This window comes from Caretta caretta, chromosome 3, assembly GCF_965140235.1.
Source record: "Caretta caretta isolate rCarCar2 chromosome 3, rCarCar1.hap1, whole genome shotgun sequence".
Lineage (NCBI taxonomy): Eukaryota > Metazoa > Chordata > Testudines > Cheloniidae > Caretta > Caretta caretta.
The window spans coordinates 7,210,419-7,235,479 of NC_134208.1; the positions used below are offsets into that span (position 1 = coordinate 7,210,419).

The 25,061-nt window shown below is 41.5% G+C and overlaps 1 protein-coding gene across 10 annotated transcripts in view; it reads right to left on the reverse strand.

Moving 5' to 3' along the window:
- NCOA1 (nuclear receptor coactivator 1) overlaps positions 1–25,061 on the reverse strand; it is a 361,163-nt gene that overhangs the window by 212,726 nt on the left and 123,376 nt on the right. Inside the window, exon 3 of one of the 10 annotated variants that reach the window (XM_075126307.1) lies at positions 11,298–11,392. The exons of the other annotated variants lie outside the window; for them this stretch is intronic. The gene's annotated coding sequence lies outside the window, so the exon portion shown is untranslated. The remainder of the gene's footprint in view (positions 1–11,297; positions 11,393–25,061) is intronic. 10 annotated transcript variants of the gene reach the window in all.

Consider the following 25,061-nt stretch of genomic DNA (forward strand, 5'->3'; position numbering starts at 1 on the left):
TCCCACACAAAAAGCAGATCAGTTTTTGCTCCTTTTTGTCACATCTCAAGGGCCCGGAGCAGAAATCCCATTGGGGCTACTGAATGTACATTGAGGGCCCAATCCTGCAAGGCAAACCAGCATAAATTGCTCATTGGCATGCAGACTACTTTAAAAGAGCCTCCAGCTGATGCAAAACAAAAATAAAGCCATATGAAGTGACAAAGGGAACCACACACTGTTCCAATCAAGAGACTTATCAAAGGCAAGACATACATGGAACAGATGAGCATCTCTTCTGAATCAAGCAATGTAATAGGGAAACACTCTACATTTGTATGTAAGGAGGTGGAAGTGGAGGTTTGGAAGGAGACAAATTCATTACCTGAAACACCATGTTAAAGGGTCAGGGGTTCCCAGAACAAAGTCCTAGGTTCACACCCCTCATGTCCAAAATTAAAATAAGGGACTTAACTTAAAATTCACAAGAGCTAGCAGCTGTTTTATTAACCCTGCTGTGCCCAGTTTGCGCAGATGATACAGGCCTGGGAACAGCTGATTCCCAATGAGAACTGAGGGTTAAACTGTATTCTCACCATGGTGAACCACAGGTAGACACTACGATTTAAGAAGGTTTTTGGGGAGAGGAGGTGGTGTTTGGAGAAGTAAACAGTAGTACTGAAGAGAGATGGAAAAAATGATCTTGACAGGGGCAAACTAAACAGCTTGTGCCCAGGTGTGAAATGTGAACAGGAGTAGATCAAGGATAGTAGTGGCTGAAACATACGGACTCTTTCTCCCTCCATCATGGGACGAAGTTGTTACTGTGAATTGCATGGACTATCTAACCTCCACCTCTCTGCTCATCAGAGGCCCTAGAACATGAGACTCCATTGCCTTGCACCTTGTGTTGTTGTTTCCCCTGCAAAGTGTGCATAAAACACTATCATAGTCACACTCACTTTGCAGAGATTGAAACTACCACACAAAGTGCAAGGCAAGGGAGAAATTGGCCCTACAGTCTCCTAACGTGTTCACGTCTGTAGAACAGAAGGTCACTGCAAAGTAAGCTCCCAATTACCAGGGAGATCCTCAGAGAGCCAACTCCCATAGGGAGTCGAGATCTCTGAACCAAGCAATAACACTCCCTCTCATCCCTCTGTTTATAGTGACCTGCTTATTGCCTGAAACTTAACTGTTTCATTAGATTTCCCCTTCCCCCAGTCATTTCACACATGTTCACTCGCAGAGCCAGTCTGGCAGCATTTTCCGAGGTCGTGCGAGAATCACTCGAGGCGCCAGGTCTGTTGGCAAAGCAGCCAGAAAGCTATTTATATTTAAGACAAGAACAAGGGGCGTGGTGGCCTCCATTGACTGCACGTGCAACACAGGCTTCAGAAGGGCCATCATGGACTTGTTTCAGGGATGCAAGGATTTAGACTAACGTACAGATTGGGGCGGGGGGGAGGCCACACAGGAAATTACTGGACACGAGTGTTGTTAGCATATACAGAGCTAGAGAAAGGGAGGGCATTCTCTGCCTCCCGACCTTGCCAGCGTCCTTTAGAACACACATTCTTCCCATATTGTAAACAATTGTCACTAAAAAATGCCCTTTGTAATCGACCAGTCAAAACAACTGAGACTTTAAAGCCACTTTCCCCAAGCTTGATTTCACATTGCAGAGAAGGCAGCTACAACCATATCTGCAAGAGGATGAAGAGGGAATGCTAGCACCTCAGAGAGCCATGGCTCCATAGCTAATGCAGCAAATAGCCTTCAATCACCTCCTCCACATCAAATATTGTGTGTGGGGGAGGTGGGGTAAGAGGGGCTGACAGCAAGGAAAAGTATATAGTTTTTAATCACTTAAACATTTAATGAGACTTGGGGTCCTAACTCACTTAAGGGGTGATCCTGCTTCCACAAAATTCTATAACAAAACCCTCACTGAATTTATCGGCACAAAATTTAGCCCTTAGGCATTCTGAAAATACCACCCTATGGCTTGAAAGAACTAACTTAAACCCTTGAAAGTAAGGTCCTGTGCACTAAGTCAGACTTCGAGGTGAAGAGTTAAGTGGCATAAGTTACCGAACAAGGATCAGTTGGCAACTTACACCTTTTTCCAGCCCTTTAGCATGTCTGTTACGGTAGGAAGTCAGATCTACCTTAACTTAACACCTTAAAACGCTCCTGCTTCAGGGCATAAACCAGCCTCTAATTAATGGGGGTTAAGACGAAACTCTTCCAGGGGCATGTTTTTCCCTAACTTCCTACCGCAGGGCTCTTGCATTTTCCTTTGAGTCAGCTAGTGCTGGCCATTGCTGGAGACAGAACATGGGACTAAACTGGTCTGACTCAATTTAGCAATACCCATGTCTGTATTCCATTTCCCTCTGTATAACTGATTTTCCAGCTACATCAATGGTGGAATCTCCATCACTGGAGATTTTTAAGAGCAGGTTAGACAAACACCTGTCAGGGATGGTCTAGATAATATTTAGTCCTGCCATGAGGGCAGGGGACTGGACTAGATGACCTCTCAAGATCCCTTCCAGTCCTATGACTCTATGATCACTCTCTTCTAGCTACATGTAACCTACAACACCAAATGTATCACATCTGAAATTGTCCCACTCTTCAACTAACCCCAGTGGAGTAGAAATGTAGTATTATTAATCCTAACCGTTCAAAAAAAATGAGGCCCCCAAATTCATGAAACAGCCTTTAAAATCATGAGATATTTCTAAAGTCATATGTTTGCCATTCTTTTTGTCTGCCTTCTGGAGTCTCAGCCTTTAGGGGTCATATTTTTAAGGTTTTTCTCTGCACCCATAAGAACTAGAAACTTTGTTTTTAAATAAAAGCTGTGGTTCTCAAGTAATAATATGAATCCAGAGGCCAAAAACACAAAATATCCCAACATCATTAAATAAAATCACAAGAGTTGGAAACACTGGGAATGTAATACAAGGGTTTGAGAACAGCAAGCATTGCAGTCCTCCTTTTTCCATTTACTTTTAACACAGATTCTATTGACAAAGTTTTCTGTGAACGGTTTCAATTTATCAGTTCAAAAAGACCACCTGTCTTGGAAGTCTATGAAGCTGAAGCCAAAGCAGAAAAAACAGCGATTCGGTGAAGACATGCTAAATCTTAAAGAACTTTTAAAAACACTTTTATACTTAAGTTTTTATTGTTATTTAAAACAGAAAAAAGATTTTAAAACCTTTCAAAAGCATTTTAATAGCTCCTAAGGAGCCATTACAGTATAATGTAAATTACAGTATAATATAAATATGTATAAATTCGGGGGGAGGGATAGCTCGGTGGTTTGAGCATTGGCCTGCTAAACCCAGGGTTATGAGTTCAATCCTTGAGGGAGCCATTTAGGGATCTGGGACAAAAATTGGGGATTGGTCCTGCTTTGAGCAGGGGGTTGGACTAGATGACCTCCTGAGGTCCCTTCCAACCCTGATATTCTATGATTCTATTCTATGATTCTATGTATCTTAACCAAATATTCTAAAATGTGGATACTCATTTGGTATTGCGCACGCACACGCACAGCCTTTGGTTTCTGAATCAACTTATTCCTCTTTTACCCAAGACATAACAAGAAATCCTACTAGAAGAGCTTTCAAGAGCCTCTACACTAACATTTGGAAACACTTAAAAATCAGAGACTAGCTCAAATGGAGTTTCTTCCCTTACGCTTTTTATGAAGCACATGGCAATGTGTATTCCCACATTGTCATGTGTTACTAGTCTATGTTTGTTATCTTCCTAACATGGGCCTTGCTCCTGAAAATGGATCTACACAAGCAGATCCCTGTGTCCACAAGGAGCCACAATGGAGCTCTGGGCAGAAGTCTGCCCATATGGATCCAGCTGCAGAACTGGGGCCATGGTTTGCATAACACATGCATGTGAACTAGCATTTTATTATACTTTACTGTAATATTTTGGAACGTGCGTGTTCTGTCTGATCCTCTTAGATCTAGAATTGTGAATCCACTTCCTTCTCTCTCCTAAGAAGGAGGAGGATCTTCCTAAATTTTCCTCATTACAGGCTCAATCCTGCACCCACTGAAGTGGACAGCAAAGCTCCTACCAACATCAACTGTCTAGTTTCAAGCCCTATAACGCCCTTCCCCCAAAGCCCTGTGTCATGGTGAGTATTGCTCCAGTGAGAGGAGTGACTATGTCTCCCTGTGAAGCTCATCAACTCTAGAGGGCCAAATTCCCCCTTTCTGCTAGGCGTGATCACACTGTTTCTGTGGGGCCTTCCAGGCTCAAAGGACCAAACACAGGACTTGCTGTATGGCAGACAGTATTATTATTACCACTGTACCTCTCAGCTAGCCCAATGGATAAAGCTTAAAAAGGGACACGAGACTGGTCAGACTTAAAATTCAGGTGGTGTAAAACAAAAGCCACCAAGCTTTTACAGCTCAGCCACAGAAAAGTTCCTGTTATTTCACTTTACAGTCCAATGAAAGTGTTTTATAGATTTAAAAATTGCACAGCAACATTTGAAATCTAAACACAGTAGCATTATGAAAGGACATGAAAACAAAACTGACCAGAAATAAAAGTAAAACTGACTGGTCAGTTATTGTGGTCCAAATCCAGTGTAGTACATAATATAAAACTACATTAAGGGTGAAAAGTTATTCAGCATTTTAAATTCGCTTCAACATGATAGCGTAAGCATATGTACTCACACTAATATCACTTACATACATACACATCAACATGTGTGTATAAACAAATACATATATTTTAAAAGCTTTATTTTTACCCTAGCAGTGGCCCTTTAAATACAAATAAAAGGCATCCCACCTAATCTTTTAAATCTTCTCAGCAATCCCATGGGATCATATTACTGTTGTGCAAGGATGGTGGGATCTTTTACTTCCCAATTCCCCACCCCATGACATAACAGTGCAAGAGGTACTACAGAGACTAATTTCAGGTTTCAGAGTAGCAGCCCATCTGTGCACACAGTGTTCAAAAAAGGGTATTCATTTTACCAAGCAAAAGAGAGAACAGCAATGTTGAGGACATGCGGGTAAGTGCTGCACTTCCACGCAAAGCTTGTTTGGTTCAATCCCAGTAACATTCCTTATTGATTACCCAAGTCTGTAAACCACCTAAAAGACATCTCTGCAGACTGTTTGCTTCATGCTGCAGCTTCCTTGCTGGGGGTGGGATGGGACAGACACCCACATGTAATTAGTTAAAGGATGTTTTCCTGCTGTTGGAGGTGGAGACAGAATAAACAGGCACACTGACTTTTAGCATATAATTACTAGGCTCTTAGATCTGGGTGTCAGCTGTCATGATCTTAGGGATGATAAGCTGCCTCTAGCCTACATTTACAGAGGTCAAGAGGACATGTACTAGTTTGGCAAATGCACAGGTTAGGTGAGGAACTCAAGACACAGAAGTGTGCACTGAAACTAATTCATAGCTAACGATAACTATAGCTTACCATTTTAAGACACACCAGCAGGACTGACGTCTGTATATGCATTCTTTGGTGCAGTGCGGAGAAGGATGGTTTGGGGGCTACAGGACAACACAAGAAGCCAGGACATCGGGGTGATCATGGCTGCAACAGTGATTTTCTGCACAACCTTGGACAGGGAGTGAATGGGGTCTGCAGAAGCAAAGGACCTGTGTGTGGATGGTCATCTCCACTGGGATCCATAAGGTTTGGAAGTGAAACCATAGCCTGTTCTAGAGGTGGCAATGGTGGCAAACTCCACCCACTGAATGATTTTGGGGGAAGGGGAAATCAAGGAAGGGGCCATCATGGAGTCTTCCACCCCTTGTCAGGAGCTTTTTTGTGAGAAGGGGCAGTCTAGGAAATAGTATTTAGAAAAGTTATGTTATAGCTCACACACTCCCTCTCTCCCCGCATCCATCTTGGAACCCAGCTGCAATCTGCAAGCTAAACTTTTACAGCCATCTCTGTGTCACTTCTCCCCAGAGTCAGCATTCAGACAGACAGCATTAAGCGGTTTATGAAAGTGAGCGGCCTAATGATGTGTGGTAATGGGGTTCTTGCCGTTTGGGACATGGCCCGTAGCTTTGAGGCCTCTCCAGAGCTGCAGCTGAAGGGGGGAGCAGGAGGAAGAAGGGAGCACATTCTGCTCGAAGGGAGCAAGTAATACTTTTAAGGAGTGAGAAACTGAAGACAGGCTGCAGAGAAGTCAGCGATGACTTTTGCGGATTTAACTTGATTCCAGAGTGTGGCAGAAGGTCCAAATGTGCTCTATACCAGGGTTTCTCAATCTGTGGGTTGGGACCCAAAACGGGGTCACCAGAATGATTCCAAGGGTCACATGATGGCTCCTGTCCCACAGGGCTGGCTGGGCTCACCTCCCTGCTCCAAGCACTGCAACCCTGGGGTCCCAGCACGACTTAGGTTTGGCCCGGGAATTCAGGTAGCCCAAATTTGAGTGAGTGGCACTGCAACCCCAGGAGCCAGGTCACAGCTCCACTCACACAAATTTGGTCCAGACCTGAGCAGGGTTGCAACCCCAGAAGCTGCAATCCCCAGAGCCAAGCCCAGCCAGCCCCACAGCACAAGAGCTGTGGGAGTAAGTGCCAGGCAGCACCCAACCCCCTTGTGGGGGCAGGACATGACTGAAAGCACCCCAGGGCTTCCACCTCCAGACTATTTACGGGGTTGTAACAAGCCATAAAAATTTACAAATGGGTCCTGTGCTCAAAAAGGTGGAGAACTGCTATTCTACACAGTTCTAACAGGTAGCGAGGGCGCATGGTTTAGTGACTGGAGCATGAAATCAGGAACTCCCAAGTTCTAACCTTGCCTTTACAACTGACTCACTGTTGGCCCTTAGGAAATAATCTTAAAATCTGACTCTGCTCTGAGAAGTGACTAACCATGGCCTGGGCTCCAGAGTAGTTTTTCTCACTACCTACATATGAGATTTACTCAGTTTACAAGCTATGTGCCTTTTTCTGACTGCCAGCCCTGAAACTTCACTCTGGGATCTGAAAGTCAAGCTGGGATTTTTCCTGCTTGTGCAGCATCACAAACAGTCATGACACAAGATGTATGTAGGTAAGGTGTCACCAAAGTATGTGCTTCAAACTAGAATTACTTGTTAACCTATTTGTCGGAACTTGCCCATCCGTAAAGTGGGAACAAGATCATCTACCTACCTCACAGCTGTGAGGATTGACTAATTAATATTGTATAGCATTTTGAAAATGTAAAGCACATACAGGGGTTACCATAAAATCTTTCCTGTTTCTATTTGTAAGTCACTGATCTTACCATGGTATTCTCTGTACTATGTAAAGGAAATAAAGCAAGTATGGTAATGTTAGGCAAAATTATAAAAATGTTGATGGTGGCCACTGTCTAAGTGTTGATTAATTATAAAATGATGCCTGCAATCACCCTCTGCTTACGAATGTAAAGTGAGAACTAAGTTAAAAGATTGTAGGCTCTCATTTTATTATTGGATACTTTATATAGTGCCCAAATTCACAACATGTGCTTTACAGAATACATTGTCTTATTATGTCCCTACCCTAGGAGCCTGCTGCTGGATCTGTGTAGGTGAGCTCCTGAACCCCTGTGGAACCCCACTGAAATCAACAGGACACCAACAGAGATGCAGTGGTCTGTGCAGACAGATCTGATTGCAGAACTGAGACCTAACATTTATGACAACATAACATGTGAAGGTGACAAAAAATAGGGAGGGTAGGGAACAGTAATACGATTGTGCCACTGATCAGTTTAGAGCACGTGTACTCCTTGATGGCTCAATTTTAATTACAAAATAAATTATAAATTCACTTCTTGTGGGCATGTAGGGATCTAAATAAGAGGGTGACGGCTTGGCAGATTGGAACAGTTGAGAGGGTGTTCCATGTGTGGGAGGAAACATGAAAAAGAGACAGATGCTTGTGGGGGAAGTGCACAAATAGAGGGCAGGTAGGGAGGGGATCATGGCCAGCAGCATTGGGGTGAGAGAAGGAAAGAGGCAAAAGGGATAAGCAGCTAGGGTGCAGTGACACACTTGAAGACAAAAACAAGCAATTTAATCTTATGGAGCTGGAGATCATTTCTAGGGAATTCAATTAGGAAGCAATTTATATTCCTCCAAACTGGGAAAAATGAGTTCAAGTAAACATGCTTGTGTGTTTGCTTCCCTTCCAAGATTATGTAAGTTTATATACACATTAAAAGCAGCCTTTGGACACTTTCCAAGTTACCAGTATGTCCTTGGGAATTATTGCATTTGGGCACCCATATCTTTGACCATGAGTGTAAGAACTAGTCACACCTTCAGTCTCTTTAACTCATAACTTGCTGGTCGGTGATTGAATTTGCTACAACCGCATCAATGACCCAAGATGTCACGGTTCCATGGTAGCATTTTTATTCCAATTTTTTTTAGATACAAAACCCAATGGTTTTGCAATTAAGACGTGTATGATTAAGACTACAGCGTGGAAGCTAAAAAGATTGTGCAGCTATTGACAGCACTTCAGTGCATGCTTTTAGAATGAGATTTCACTTCTGAGGACGGAGAATACGTCTATGCCCAATTTAATATCTGATTGACAGCTTTCCAAGGCTGCCAAAAAGCTGACATTCTGCAACCTGCCATATTTAGGTTCTAAAAACATATAGGTGACAAACTGATTGGAATCTGAAGGATTTATTTTGACCCGCCAGTAGACACTGCAAGGAACATTTTATGAGGCAGCTTCCCTCCCTTTTTCTGGTAGTGGAGGGGAAAAAACACAACAACTTTTGCAACAACTGATCTAGGAATAATGCAAAGTCCGAGGCAGCCACCCTCAGCCAGAACAAGATGACAACATTAATGGGTTTTGCTTCCCAAGGTTCAATTCCCTCTCCATTTCCCTATGATGTGTGACATTCCCTTTGAGGTCAATGGAATCTGGTCCCAAGACAAAGAAGGGGGAGTGGGCGTGTGGGAAGTCTAAGAGAAGCCTCACATTTCTTCCCCCCATGCAGTTCTGAAACCGCTCCAGTACGAGGAAGTTGTCAAAATTGCACTTGATAAGCAAAAACTTTAAAATGTAAACTCAGCTTTCTGGAAAAAATAGCGTGTAGTAAAAGTCAAACTGTTCCTTCTGGCTGCAGTACAGATAGGGTGGGAATGGGCGGGTCAGGGGGGAAAAAAAGAGGTGGTGAAAGGGTTTTCAAGGGTACCCCTAACATTGCAAACTGGGGTGCGTGGGAGAAGACTATTTGCTGCATGCTGTTATAGCATGCTATGCACGGTACTGGAAACAAAACTTTCATTACTCATCAACGCACCCTTCTCCCATTGAAAGCTCGCATACCGCAACACACACACAAAACTGGCTGATTAATTCATTAAACACAGGCTCGAAGACCTACAGAAACTAAAACTGTTTAAACAGATGCATCATTTTGTTTACATTATTTTGTTAAGCAACATTTTCTTTAATAAAAAAACAGCCTGGCGAGGGGTCTTGTGTGCCACTGAAATGCACAGCAGACAGCCCACTCTACTGCAAGACTATTTTCAGCAGCACTCAGTAATTGTTAAATTGTTACTTACTTTGTGCCAAAACTATGTTCTGAACAGCTGGCTTTAGCCAATGTTTGATTAAATGTAGTTAGGTGTCCTTACAGAATAACTGCAGGATTCCTACACAGGCAAGACATATAATCAATTATATTTCTGTTGGTACATCCTGAAATATTAAAAGTTTGTGTTCTAATTAAACAGTTTATTCATGCAAAAACTAAAATTACAGTGGATAATTATGCAACAAATTGCTCACTTTACTCTATAATCAATATCTCTAAATGCTGGATAACTGATGATCATATGACATGACAGGGTAAATATCTAGTACCCTATCAACCAGTAAAGGAATTAAAAATAATCAAGCTGCTTTTAAATTTTTAAAAAGCCTTTCAACTATGAGAACCAGTGATATTAGACAATATTCTGCAGAGACTGCAGTTTCATGTCCCCATTCACTTATTGGTGAGAATGAGATTCAGCTTGTAAGGATAAAAATATTCCTGTGAAAACATGTGCCACTCGCAGCTTAGGTTAAAAGCTTTCAATGAGGTTAACAGGCAATGCTAAATCCAAATCCAAAGAAAGAAGAGCAAGCAGCAGCTGAGATGTGAAGTCCAAAAGGTGCAAGAAAAAAAGCAAAGGCACACTATAGTTTTCAATTATGTGGAGCACTCCTCTGAGAACAGCTTTTACCTCCTTCAGTTGAGTATAGGTTGCAGACCCAGCGTAAAAGGATCTGTGGACCATAGAAAGACAGATGGACAGACACTGCACTCCAATAGATTAACATCTTCTATCAAAATCAGTGTACTGGTGATGCACTGGTCTGAGCTGCCTGTTGTTGTTCCTGACATTGAAGTGTAAACAGGGCATCAATATTCAAGAGTAAACATGACTTGCAAGCAAGTGGATGTTTAGAGAGTTGCTCTTGCATTTTCTGTCAGAGAAGGAGTGAGCTGGGCCATGCTATTCTTTGCATTTCCTGAAGTTCAATCAGTGGATTTAACTGGAGAGAAGAGGGAAATGGAAGAAAGGGAAACCAAATCCTTTATATAAGGCTATGTATGATAGAAACGGAGGGCTGGAAGGGACCTCAAGAGCCCAGCCCCCACACTGAAGCAGGACCACATACAGCATGTTAAAAAATTACTTGACCACAGGGGTCTTCTGCAGTCACCAAGCTCATTTTCTGAATGGAAACAAAGGACTCAGGAGCTGAACATAATGCCATTTTGCCAACAGTGACTACTGAGCAGGGACAGGAAAAGACTGCTAATTAGCATGAGGACAGGGACATCCCAAAGTGCAGCCCAGGGTGCTTTAATGTGTCCTGCTGCCATCTTCATTTTTCATATGAAGGTGCAATCTGGAGAAACTATGTACCAATGTTCTGTCTTGATCTGCTGCAGCACTCCCAATAACTAGAGGACAGGACATACATATTTCCACTGGTTAGTCTGATGGTTGAGTCAAGCAGCAGCATTGCATGCTGGGACCTAAGCATCAAAGACAACCCAGTGGAGATACAGGCATCTTTTCCTCCTACTTATTGGGACTACAACAGCAGCCCAAGAAGGAGCATTGCTGGGACTCCAGCAGCTGATTCTTTGTTTGAAAGATGAGGGCAGGTATTTTTTTTTCTCCAGTACTGTTCTGTTTTAATCTCTCTCTCTCCCTTTGTATATTTGTGAATGGCCAGTAAAATGGATACTTAGAGAAATACAAGGTTACCTCATGTCCTGTTCACAGATGGACACCACAGTATATTCATGTACATGCTAAAGGTTACTTTGTCTTCTAACTGGGTTCCTCTCAACTTTTGTCACCTTTGCATGAAATAAAAGATACAAGAAGGATAAGAATGTAATTTTAATTTAGCTAATTTTAAACTCTTTAGAAACAGTATATATCAATTTCAGGTTACAGTCTAATCTGCACAAGTGACCCATTATTCATCAGCTCCACTGGGGCCTCCATCGCATTAGCAAGACTTCCATTCCCCTCTTACTCACCCAAATTTTTAAGGCTTCTATTTTTAGTTTTTTCCCCTTATTGTGTCACTGTTTCTTCTTTTTCCCGCTGTCCTCACTTTTCTTTTATGACTCTTGTTTTCCTTAACCTACACTCTGAACTGCGTCGACAAGTTTTGCTTGTTTAAATGCATTTCCTTTATTTTACTTTTGATTTTATATTTGCTCTCCTCTTGCTACTTGCCTTTTCCACTGCAACTTTTGTTACCTTTGTTTAAAGCCTTTGGATATTAAATTATTTTATTTTGGGGACAGTAAAGGAGGTTTACCTCCGTATTATTATGGTTTGTCTTGCTTTGATTTAATCTAATCTCATATGTTTAACATATTCCGCATGGAGCAAGTGTTGCTACAGTTTTTCTTTTCTTTTGAAGAATTCCTCACAATCTGCAATCTTGACTCGTGTATTTTCTTTATGCACTTTAATCCTCTCTCCTCTTGTCTAGGAACATTTGTATGGCTGCATGCACCTTCCTTGAATCTAATTAAGCAAAAAGACACTGTTTGCTTCCTAGCCAAGTGTTGTAAGAATTACACCATCTGATCTCTAGAGGATTTCCCCAGATCAAACCCCCTCTGATTAATTTAACCCAAGCAATACTTCAAGCCATATCAAAATACTGTATTTACTTAAACAGGAAAAGTTATTAAAAACTAAAGAAAACCCAGGGGATGTGGATGAGGAAATCACATTGTATCTGTGTTCATCAAATTGGTTCATAAGCATAGACAAAGTACAGGTGAACATCTTTTTAGTCTTTTTACACACAAAATTTTTTTTCATTGACTTCATTAGACATTTTGAACTATTAAGTGGAGACCGTCAGATCAATTTAGGACTAACTTTTATGTTTGATTAAAAACAAGATTTTTACAATTTGTCATTAGAAATTTTCCCTTTTTTTATTCTAATGAAAATAGTTTATTTAAATACAAACATTCCCCTGCACTTTTTTCCAACCCAAACATTACAGCATTGTGCTCGTGCATGAAAGCCTGAAAGTGAAACTAACTAGTCCATTTTCAGTGTCCATGCTGAATGAAAAATGTAAGATCGTCATATGAATTGCAAAAAGTGAATTTGTTGTGGGTTTTTTATTAGTTGTGTTTCAATAACTTAAGGTATCACTACCAGACAGGTTTAAAAAAAAAAAGGTCAAAACAATGAGCTTTAGAGTTCACGTTTGAACACATGGATGAAAATATTGTGCATGAAGTTGCTGGATCAATGCATAGAAACATTTTAAGTTTACTAAAATGGCAGTTTCCACGGTAAACATCTGATGAAGTGAGCTGTAGCTCACGAAAGCTCATGCTCAAATAAATTGGTTAGTCTCTAAGGTGCCACAAGTACTCCTTTTCTTTTTGCGAATACAGACTAACACGGCTGTTCCTCTGAAACCTGTTAAAATGGCTGAGTTTAACAAGAGGATACAGCACGCAACCTGATCAACTCTTCCTTCACTAGCAGGAGAGAAGTTCAGGGTCAGTGGTTTAATAGTGCAATCGTCTTTCATTTTTTAAAGAGACTACAAATTCTGCTTAGATCGCAAATGAAAGCGAACAGCATTCTCTTCCTTCTCTCTAGTAGGAGCTTATCCACGTCACAAATAAACCACCACAGAAACAAGCACAGTCTCTGACCAGAAGGCTCTGCATGTCACGATGGAGGTGTACTGACAGAGCAGGAAATCTTATTTAAATGTATGTCATGCCGTGTCCTAGTTAATACTATTAGTTCAGGACTTCCATAAGCATCTATTTATTCCAAACATGTTTTAAAAAAATAAATATGGAGTTTTTCAAGGATGCCACAGTATCTCCATTTTTGCTCTGGGCCATACATAGTTTGGCACTTCATTGTAATTATGTTTAAATAAGACACTTAATTTATGTCCAAGAGAAACAAAAAGACATTTTCTCTTCATAGCAATCATATGCCCTTCTACGGACTTACAAACCAAAGAGATTTTGAGAGTTAATATTTAAAATGATGCTTTTGGTATCTATCAAAGTATTTAAAAATATATTTCAGAACTTATTAAATATTTTATTTCTGTGAGAACAAGAATATTTCAGCTGTCCACTGGTGATCAACTAATCAGGTAATGAGAGATGCTAGATGCTTCAAATGAATTAGAATTTTCTTCCAGAGAAAACTAAGGACATTAATATGTGACCTTAGTAATATTTTTATTCTTTACTGAATTTAAAATCAAGTGCCATATGATAAAACCATAATAATACACATAAGGCTCTATCCACAACATCTGACCTTTCCTAATCCCAACTGGTTTGAAGCAACAGTCTCAACCACTTAGAGACAGTCTGATATAATCATTCACTCAAGTTAGTTACTCATTAACTTGTTACATAATATTTATGTTGCATTAGTAAAGCCTATGTTTAAACCTCAGACAGTAGCTCAGAGGGAATGCTCCTAAACCAAGCTGACCCTAGTTCTCGAACTGGAGAATTATTACTCAGTTCCCATTCACCATGGCTAGTTAAGTCTGAGGCATACTCACCTGAACTCTTTCCAAGAGAAATAATTAGGGTTGCAGCCTATTTACAAGCAGTCCTATTCAACATGGAATTCAGGATGTGATTACCTAACATTTTAATGATCTCTAAGTAGAGAGCAATTAAAGAAACACTTTAAAAAACAGCTAAAAACCCTACTGGGTGAAGGGTCATGTCAAATATTTACAACAGGAAGAGGGGACTTAGATAAACAGCAGAATACATATTTACCTGTCTTCATTTTCAGTTCCATTTCAATTAAAGTCCACTAAAATACTTGAGTGTTAAATAACATCTCATTCTTAATCACAACTGAATAGAGGGTGACAGTGCAAAATACCTAATCTCTTCCTCCTCCCCAATCTAAACACCTGGACCACCTTGTCAACACCACTAAAGCATGAGAAATCTGCAAGTATAATTACACCTTGGGATTACTAATGTGACAGCACTAATAAATACTCCCCAGAGCATCTGCTGATCTAATAATTGGCACTAGAAAATAACACATGTTGCTATTAACTTTCATTGACTAAACACACTGGCAAGCCACTGAACCGTGCCAGGCAATGGGGGAAAAAAGAAAAGCAAGGGAAGGTGCAGCAGTTGTAGATTTATCCAGTTCAATCTCTATTTTTGGTATTTGTAAGGCATCTATCACGGTGCACCACTATCTAAGCACCAATACCTGGTAATTTAAATATTACCAGGATGCTACTATTAAGACCTATCTCTTTAAGTGTGGAATCTGTCAGTTTAACAAACCAGAGTTACTGCAGCTTTAAACATATCCCATGAAAGGAAAAAAATCATCTTATTAGAACTTTTCAAATTCCCATCTCTCTACCATCCAGTCAAAATGCCATTTTATTTTACAATGCACAGCTTTCTTTAGTTGGAAACACATTGGTCTGGGTAATGCTCACAATAAGGAGATTCCTTGGGTATTTGACAGGCTGGGCTATGTTTAGTTTAGGATCACAAACATTTTTTATCTCCAATTCTCTCAAGACTTTGATTTGGCATTTGGGTTTTTAACGTGGTTCCTGGGCTTCCTTAGAAGTTTGTTGGTTGTTAAACCTGAAAGCAACTGACATATACTAAAGGGATCCTTTCCTGGCATTTTCAGTTTAAATTGTTTATGAAACTGACAACTCTTGGAGAGATGGGTCTGTCAGCTAAGATTCTGGAAGAGAAACTTCATGGCTTTTTTTGCCTCCCTGAATGGTGGACTGATAGGATGAGGAATGAAAAAAAAGCAACTTAGGTAGATATGATTCATAAAGACTCAAATCAAAGCAATCCTAATTGTGGTTGTTCAGGGAATACAGGGGAGGGGGAAGGAGAGAATATAAAGTTTTAAATGCAATTCTTACAGAAGTGGATTCCTGTTTTTAATTTTTTGAGATTTCAGACTTTTTTTTTTTTTTTAATCCTCAGAATGTAGGATTCTGAGTTGTGGTACCGTTATTTGTACTTCAATAACACCTATATGTCCACATTGTGCTAGACAGCATACAAATACACAGTAAGAGAATCTCTTCATAGAAGAGTTTATCTAAATAGACAAGACAGACAAAAGATGAGATAGGAAACAAATGCAGAGAGAAATTAAAGGCACTTCAGAAGGTGATTTGTCATTGCACTCTGCATTGCACGTAGCCCTGCTGGCACACTCTAAAAGGTACCCATGTTTACATTAACATAGTCCCATTTGAAACCCTTGCTCACATAGAGAAGTGCCTTATTCTGTGAGTGGCCCCAGTGAAATCAACAGAGCTCATCATGGAGTAAAGTGCTACTCAACATGTGTTAGGATGGCGAAATCAGGCCTTTAATGTTTTAATAATTATTTAGTGGGTGTTAACACTGAAGAGGCCCCAAAAATAGAGTTCAAGAGAGAGAAGCTAGATCCTGAAGCAAACTTTAAACACTCAGCACTGAGCAGAGAATTGTGAAATCACAGCATAAGTTATCAGCTCCTCAAAAACAACGAGGAGTCCTTGTGGCACCTTAAAGTCTAACAAATTGATTTGGGCATAAGGTTTCATGGGCTAAAACCCACTGACTCCTCGTTGTTTTTGCTGGTACAGACTAACATGGCTATCACTCTGAAACCAGTTCCTCAAAGTATATCAAAAGCATTAGACATTGTGGGAATTCCCCATGGCTTACACAACACAAATAGGAAGTCATGTGCTACCCAAAAAACAAATCTAGCAAAAAATATTAGGGCAGAAACAAGAACAGGCTGGATTTCACCAAAACTGTCCTTTAATGAAACATGTTCTTAGTATTTGTTCCACTGTCCATTAGAGGGAAAACAAGCTCCATAAACAGATGCCCAGACATGAGCTACACATCTCATTTACAGTCAGCAGAATACAGTGGGATGTGTCTTTGTTCTAATAAATGATTGAAAAGGGTTTGTTGTTCAGTGGTCACGGCAGTGGTACATATAGCCTTTCCTTTCCAGGTCACTGGCGGAACAAGGCCCAGAACTGTAGTGATCAAAAGTAACTACCATTCCAGTGGCTTAAAATAAACTGGCCATGAATAAATTTAGGCTGAAAATTAGAAGGCTTCTAGCTATCAGAGGAGTGAAGTTCTGGAACAGCCTTCACATAGGAGTAGTGGAAGCAAACAACTTAAGTAGTTTTAAGACGGATCTTGATATATTTATGAAGTTGATTTTATGATGGACTGCTTGTGATAGTAGGGGACTGGACTCAGTAACCCAGGAGGTCCCTTCCAGCCCTATGTTCCTAAATGAGTTGCTCATCTCAGTCCTACTACTAGGGGAGAAAGAACCTTCATCACAGAAGCACAGCATGAATGGCAGGAGACTGAACTACCTTGTCATCAACAGACTAATCTTCTTCTAAAGAGGGTGTGGTCTCAGTGTGGATCACTATACAACATTACATCATGCTGGCACTTCTTCCCCAGTCTCTGAGCTGTACATATGCAAGAGCAAGGCTCACAATACTCCCTCACACCAGCTGTGAAGGCAAGAAGCTCCTTGCTCACGCTTCCAAGGTTTGTGCAGAGCAAGAGGTGAGAGTCACCAGGTTCCCCCTCACGTGGAATTCTGAGTAGGTGATACCTGGGCACCTTTGCCTATAAGGGAGGAGGAAAGATCCACCATCACCCTCCTTCCTTCCCAGAAGGTTTACTAGCAGTCCAGGGGGCTGTGGTAGTGGAGAATATGGGCTGGAAATGAAACACAATGAGGAACACTGGGAATGTGGGTATGGCCAGTGACTGTTACTGGTAGACTACCTCACTTCTCCCTCCTCTCAGTCCCATTGGGATAGAGCAGCAAATCTAGAACTACCATAGCCTATTCTGCATCTGTCTATGGCTAAACAACTTCAGTCTCCAGAGCTGTCAATCTGGCACAATTCCCCGGCACTACATTCACTCTAAGGCCCAGCTACTTTGAAATCTTGATTTACTATTATCGCAAGACCAAATCTTCTGCAATGGGGTTCCACTTTCACTGCTGTGAAATGGGCTGTCAAAACACATTTATTAGGCTGAATTAGGAATGAACTCACAGGAGCTGCACATCACCTGCCTATGACCTCTTTTTCTTCACTTTTAGTATCATCATTTTTTATATTACCGTAGTGCCTAGGAGCCCAAGTCATGATACTCTTAGTTCTTATCAAACAAAATTGTTTGGCTTTGCCTCCCAAGTCCTTTTCGTTCTAACCCAAGCTGAACGTGAGACAATACGCCAATTACACATATTACATGCAATGCAAAGTCTGGCAAGGGCAGCACAGCATAATACGGTGGGAGTCCTGGCCCCCTCTCCCCCACGCACTCCCTCAACATCTGAGCTCAGCTGCACCATTCACGCTAGCAGGCCCCAGATCTAAACGTTAATTGCTTGGAGGAAGGGAGTAGGATTTTCCTAAACACTCAACACTGACCTAACTCTGTTTCCATTGAAAGCCAATGGGAGAGAAATTTAATGGGAACAGATTTTGGTCAATGCTCAGCACCTTTGAAAATCTCACCAGGTTCTCAGTAGAGAGAATTCACTTCAGCAAAGCCATGGTGAGCAATCTTGGTAGAAATACACACTACGAGAATGTCTGCTAGCTTAAATATTGAACCTGTTTTTAAAATACCATACAAGGAGCCTTTGCAAGTGGAAAATGTGAAGCACTTGCCTCAGAAACCTGTGAATTCTGGATAGGATAAATAAGTAGGTCAAGCTGACTTGCTAAAATTTGCAAACCTTTCTTCTACCCCCATAAGGAAAACTTTTTAGAGGATACAAAGTCTAGTTTATACTCTAACAGACCAAGAGCCTGTGCTGACAACAATTTAGCAGCACTTTAAGAGGCAGGCTGCTGTGCAAACATTAAAGTTGTTGTGTGCACAGGTTTCTGTGTTGAATACTCCCACTAAGCGGGCTGGGGGACAGAGGTTCAGGTCAAAAATCACTTTCAATGGTTTCCTTCACTAACCTCCCCCACCTGACAATGAATTTCCACTGGTGTTCCCTGTACACCCGGTGACAGTATCCCAGATTGCATTATTCGGAGACATCCCAAATGCCATGGGTTGCAGTGAGATATGTAGTATTTTCTATATTATATTGTAAGATATGGTCAGTGAAGTAGAAAAAAGCAAGAGGATTTCACCAGGTGCGAACATGGGCTGGGAAGGAATAATTTTCGGGAGATCAACTGTGGTTTGTTTCTCAGTTGAATGTTGTGCACCCTCCCTCTTTCCAAAAGCCCAGTTAGTGAGGGATTCTGTATAGAAGACTGGGCCTACCTTAATTTTAATTTCCATCTGGCAGCTGTTCACCTTTGAGAATGAGAAACAGGAAATCCACTAGCAGAGCAGGCTTAGGCCATATAACCAGGAGCCAAAACAATACACAGGGACACATTTCAAGCTCTCGCTAACTATATGCAATTTGGACTCCATATTGTTCTTGGAAGACTGTGAAAATAGACAGCCTACTGTATTTTCTGAAAGGTTGGACACTATGTAAGTAAATCAAGGCAGCTGGCCAAAAAGCCTTATTGTATCAGACAGATCCTTTGGATTTTTTATGATGGGTGGGTGGATTCTTGGTTTCTGAGAAAGAAAAGAGTATACTGGCTAATATGTAACAGTTACGTTTTGAAGATCGGTTTCAGAGGAACAGCCGTGTTAGTCTGTATTCGCAAAAAGAAAAGGAGTTCTTGTGGCACCTTAGAGACTAACCAATTTATTTGAGCATGAGCTTTCGTGAGCTACAGCTCACTTCATCAGATGTATACCGTGGAAACTGCAGCAGACTTTATATACACACAGAGAATATGAAACAATACCTCCTCCCACCCCACTGTCCTGCTGGTAATAGCTTATCTAAAGTGATCAACAGGTGGGCCATTTCCAGCACAAATCCAGGTTTTCTCACCCTCCACCCCCCCACACAAATTCACTCTCCTGCTGGTGCTAGCCCATCCAAAGTGACAACTCTTTACATAATCAAGGAAATATGCAGGAAATAGCCCGACTTGATTATGTAAAGAGTTGTCACTTTGGATGGGCTAGCACCAGCAGGAGAGTGAATTTGTGTGGGGGGGTGGAGGGTGAGAAAACCTGGATTTGTGCTGGAAATGGCCCACCTGTTGATCACTTTAGATAAGCTATTACCAGCAGGACAGTGGGGTGGGAGGAGGTATTGTTTCATATTCTCTGTGTGTATATAAAGTCTGCTGCAGTTTCCACGGTATACATCTGATGAAGTGAGCTGTAGCTCACGAAAGCTCATGCTCAAATAAATTGGTTAGTCTCTAAGGTGCCACAAGAACTCCTTTTCGTTTTGAAGATCAACACTGCTGCTTTACAGAACATAACCTTCTTAAAAAAAACAAAATGCTTACATAAAATAGGTTTCAGAGTATCAGCCGTGTTAGTCTGAATTCGCAAAAAGAAAAGGAGTACTTGTGGCACCTTAGAGACTAACTCTCTAAGGTGCCACAAGTACTCCTTTTCTTTTTAAATAAAATAATCATCCTACTGTCTGTTTCCGCTAAGGGTCTAAAAGGTAACCAAAATGATCAAAGACGTAATTTATCACCTACTATTTTGGCCTTGTTATTCCTAGAAATGATGGTCCCAAAAATCAGTTTATTATTATGATATTTTGCATGTTTTATAGTACTGGCCATCAGACCTCCTCAAAGTATTCCATGAATGTTAAACTTCACAATATTATCCCCCTGTTGTAGGTATTATAGATGGAGAAGTTATGCACAGAGAAGTACTTCTCCCACAGCTGAAAAAGAGAGGTTCTATTTCCTGAGTTTTCACAAATTTTCTGACTGCCAGTTTGTGCTTTAAAAGTGAAGGATGTTCGTTGGTTAAGGGTATAAGCTGTTTTTCACTCAGCTGGATCTTTGCAGAAGGAGATTGGTTCAAAAGTGCCCCTCCCACACCCCAAAAAAAGTCCATGACTCTTTGTTAAGAGCATAAAGCATCTGAGAAATTACTAAGGACTGCGGTTTTCTATCTCGGGAGGCCATTATTTAACCAGAGAATCTCCAAGCAGATCAGTTCCTAGAAAGGTTCTTCCTCCAATATTTCGGGAATGAAATCTTTCAAATTAAGTGTGTTGGAAACTTAGCCGATTAGAGAGGATAAGTTATGTCTCCTGAACAGCCTGATCTCTACATTTTTGGAGAGAATAAGTCCTTCACATTCCTCTTCCTCAGCAGACTATTTTCTCCAAACAGGAACAGTGGGCAAGAAGGAAAGGGAGATCCTGCTTCCATTTCCTTAGACCCTGAGTTAATGAAAGGCAGCACTGCATGAGACTGAGATCACTAATAGGAAGAGGAGTTTGGCACTTAAGAAGCATGGAAGGAAACACTCTCAGCCTGGATCAGCACCATGTTAGTCTCATCTCTTGACCTCAGCCACCGTTAAGGTACTTGTAGTCTTAGGGCCATTGTGAGCTAGCATTTGGAGGGTTCAAAACAAATTGTGCCAAAAGAGTCAACAGCACCTTTTAAAAAGAAACAGTGCACAGAGGTGTTGGATGGGCAAGTCACGTGCTTTCTAGAACCTTAAACGGTTACTACAGATTAAATAGTATTTCTCACCTAAAAGAGCTCCCCTCAGAGAAAATCTACTTTCTCCTAATGATCGATTTGAAGGAACCAGGCCCACCTCCCCTGCCCCCTCCTCCAACACATACAAATCCCTGAAGTTCATCTGGGAGTGTATGAGGATATACTGCCATCATCTGAAAAATGGATTAGTGGCACTGGAGAAAAATCAAAACGTCATGCTTCACAATTACATCATTTCCTGATTTCAAATGCCTACCTAATGGGTGCTGGAATATCTAACTCTTATGAGGGACATATACGAGATGCTTCAAAGAATGAGTATGGATCTTGGCAGGAAGGAAGCACTTACTGCCTGCCTAATGTAATATGAATGATAGTTTGCTGCCAATAGACAAGTGTAATTATTATTACTCAGCAGAAATGCTATTGCTGAAGCAATGGAGAAGCACTAGATCAGTCACTGCCCTGGGAGGCAATGTGGACCAATGGACAGGGCACTAGAAAAAAGTTTCAGGAGAATTTTTTTCTATTCCCAGCTCTACATTATTGTGCGACTCACTTGTGATGCTCAACTTGTGACCCCTCGAGCCTGATTTCCCACAACTCCAAATGTCTTCAATGGGAGCTGCAGCTGCTTAGCACTTCTGAAAAGCAAACCTGCAGTATCCCAATTGGACATCCAAATTTAGTGGCCACTCTTGAAAACGGTGGCCTTGTGTCTGTGCCTCATTGCCCTACCTCACAGATGTGAATAATGGCACTTATCCCCTCTTTGTAAAGCACTTTCAGCTCCACAAGTGACACATGCAAAATATTTGTGTGTTAGGTTGTTAATGCCCTGTTTATACAGAGGCTTGTCACTATTTATAATACTTTAATGTGTTACATGGGCATCTTGGAACACATGTAATGCAGTACAGGATATTAGATCAATAAGTCCGGCATGTTTGCATATTATCAGCTTCACCTTTTGTCAACTTTCCATTCCTAACATTCCTATAATAATTACTAGCTAAGAGCTAGTTTGGATAAAGATATGCTGGACAAGCCAAGTTTCACTTTAAGTTTTGTGCAATACAACTTCGACTTCAAAATCTAGTTAGAGATGATCGTACAAGGGCATCCCAGAAATGAGAGCCAAAGCTTTCAAATTACTTCCTAATAAAGATACCGCCTCAGATACGTACTCTGCAAAAGAGATTACTCAGTATTACATTCATTTTCGCTTTCAAAGCCTACCCAAGCCTATAAATTACTTAATAAAACACTTTCTTTCAGATACGGGAAACATTTTGCAAGACTACATGAAAACACAGAGTAAGTATCCTCGCACTGCTCTGAGGAACACACTGAAACGCACTATTGCTTTGTGCCTGGTTTCCACTTCAAGCGGAAAGAAGAAACTGACCCAAGTCCTATACAAATCCAAATTCAAGCCAAGCTAGTTTTTCCATTTACTTTAATGACAGAGCTGTAATTCAAAATATAACTCGCATTACAGGAGAGTGATCTTAAAGAGACACTCAACTTGAAATGTAGTCAACGTTTTAAAACAATTAAGTTTAAAGTAGTTTCAGGTGTTATTACCCCCCCCCCCCCCCCGAGTCCCCACTGCCAGTTTCTGTGGCTTTACAATGTTTGATTTTTGGTTCCCAAAATGTTTTTATCCCTTCACCGTTGCTGTGTGAAAGACCCATACAAACATAGGAAAATTATTAATGAACGACTATAAGGGGAAAACAGTGAAACTGACTATAGACAAAAGGCCAGATTTTTAAAGTTATTTAGGCATCTAAAGGGCTTCTCTTCACTGCAAGAGCTGGAGTAAGCAAGTAGTGAGAGTGAGCACACTGTGAAATACTAGAGCTAGTGATTTACTTAGCAGAGTGATTAGATTAGTGGTCAATGAGTTTGGCTTCTGGATTACTAGCTGGAGCTTCAACCCATCCCCAAACAGGCCTGCTGGTTTGAGTGTGGCGGGGGACAAGAGTCGGGTTAGGGGTAAAAGCCACAAGTACTCCTTTTCTTTTTGCGAATGCAGTGAAGATGAGTCCAAAGACACAGATAGGTGCCTAGGGAGATTTTCAAAGGCACATAACTCACATTAATTTCAGAGGCACGTAGGCGCTGTTGAAAATCCCATTAGGTGCCTATCTGCATCATAGGCACCTAAATACCTTTAAAAATCTGGACCAAAGTGCTACCAAACACACAATATAAACTGGAAACAACTAGAGAACAATATTTTTCTCTATTCTCTGTTCGTTAATAATCTTAGGGCTTGTATGTAACAATGGAAAGTACAAAGTCTTCAGACAGAGGATTTGTTAAATTTCTCTAACTTTTACCATACCTGCAAATACACAAGAGGGTCGGAACCTCAGCTAATGTCAACCTGGGTAGCATCATCAACTGATCTAACATACACAGCTGAACAGCAGATCGAGGGACATAATCGTTCCCCTCTATTTGGCATTGGTGAGGCCTCATCTGGAGTACTGTGTCCAATTTTGGGCCCCACACTATAAGAAGGAGATGGCCAGCCCTCTGTGGAGATAGAGGTGGTTAGGGACTATTTAGAAAAGCTGGACGTGCACAAGTCCATGGGGCCGGACGAGTTGCATCCGAGAGTGCTGAAGGAATTGGCGGCTGTGATTGCAGAGCCATTGGCCATTATCTTTGAAAACTCGTGGCGAACCGGGGAAGTCCCGGATGACTGGAAAAAGGCTAATGTAGTGCCAATCTTTAAAAAAGGGAAGGAGGAGGATCCTGGGAACTACAGGCCAGTCAGCCTCACCTCAGTCCCTGGAAAAATCATGGAGCAGGTCCTCAAGGAATCAATTCTGAAGCACTTAGAGGAGAGGAAAGTGATCAGGAACAGTCAACATGGATTCACCAACGGCAAGTCATGCCTGACTAATCTAATTGCCTTCTATGACGAGATAACTGGCTCTCTGGATGAAGGGAAAGCAGTGGATGTATTGTTTCTTGACTTTAGCAAAGCTTTTGACACGGTCTCCCACAGTATTCTTGTCAGCAAGTTAAGGAAGTATGGGCTGGATGAATGCACTATAAGGTGGGTAGAAAGCTGGCTAGATTGTCGGGCTCAACGGGTAGTGATCAATGGCTCCATGTCTAGTTGGCAGCCGGTATCAAGTGGAGTGCCCCAAGGGTCGGTCCTGGGGCCGGTTTTGTTCAATATCTTCATAAATGATCTGGAGGATGGTGTGGATTGCACTCTCAGCAAATTTGCGGATGATACTAAACTGGGAGGAGTGGTAGATACGCTGGAGGGGAGGGATAGGATACAGAAGGACCTAGACAAATTGGAGGACTGGGCCAAAAGAAATCTGATGAGGTTCAATAAGGATAAGTGCAGGGTCCTGCACTTAGGATGGAAGAATCCAATGCACAGCTACAGACTAGGGACCGAATGGCTAGGCAGCAGTTCCGCGGAAAAGGACCTAGGGGTGACAGTGGACGAGAAGCTGGATATGAGTCAGCAGTGTGCCCTTGTTGCCAAGAAGGCCAATGGCATTTTGGGATGTATAAGTAGGGGCATAGCGAGCAGATCGAGGGACGTGATCGTTCCCCTCTATTCAACATTGGTGAGGCCTCATCTGGAGTACTGTGTCCAGTTTTGGGCCCCACACTACAAGAAGGATGTGGATAAATTGGAGAGAGTCCAGCGAAGGGCAACAAAAATGATTAGGGGTCTAGAACACATGACTTATGAGGAGAGGCTGAGGGAGCTGGGATTGTTTAGCCTGCAGAAGAGAAGAATGAGGGGGGATTTGATAGCTGCTTTCAACTACCTGAAAGGGGGTTCCAAAGAGGATGGCTCTAGACTG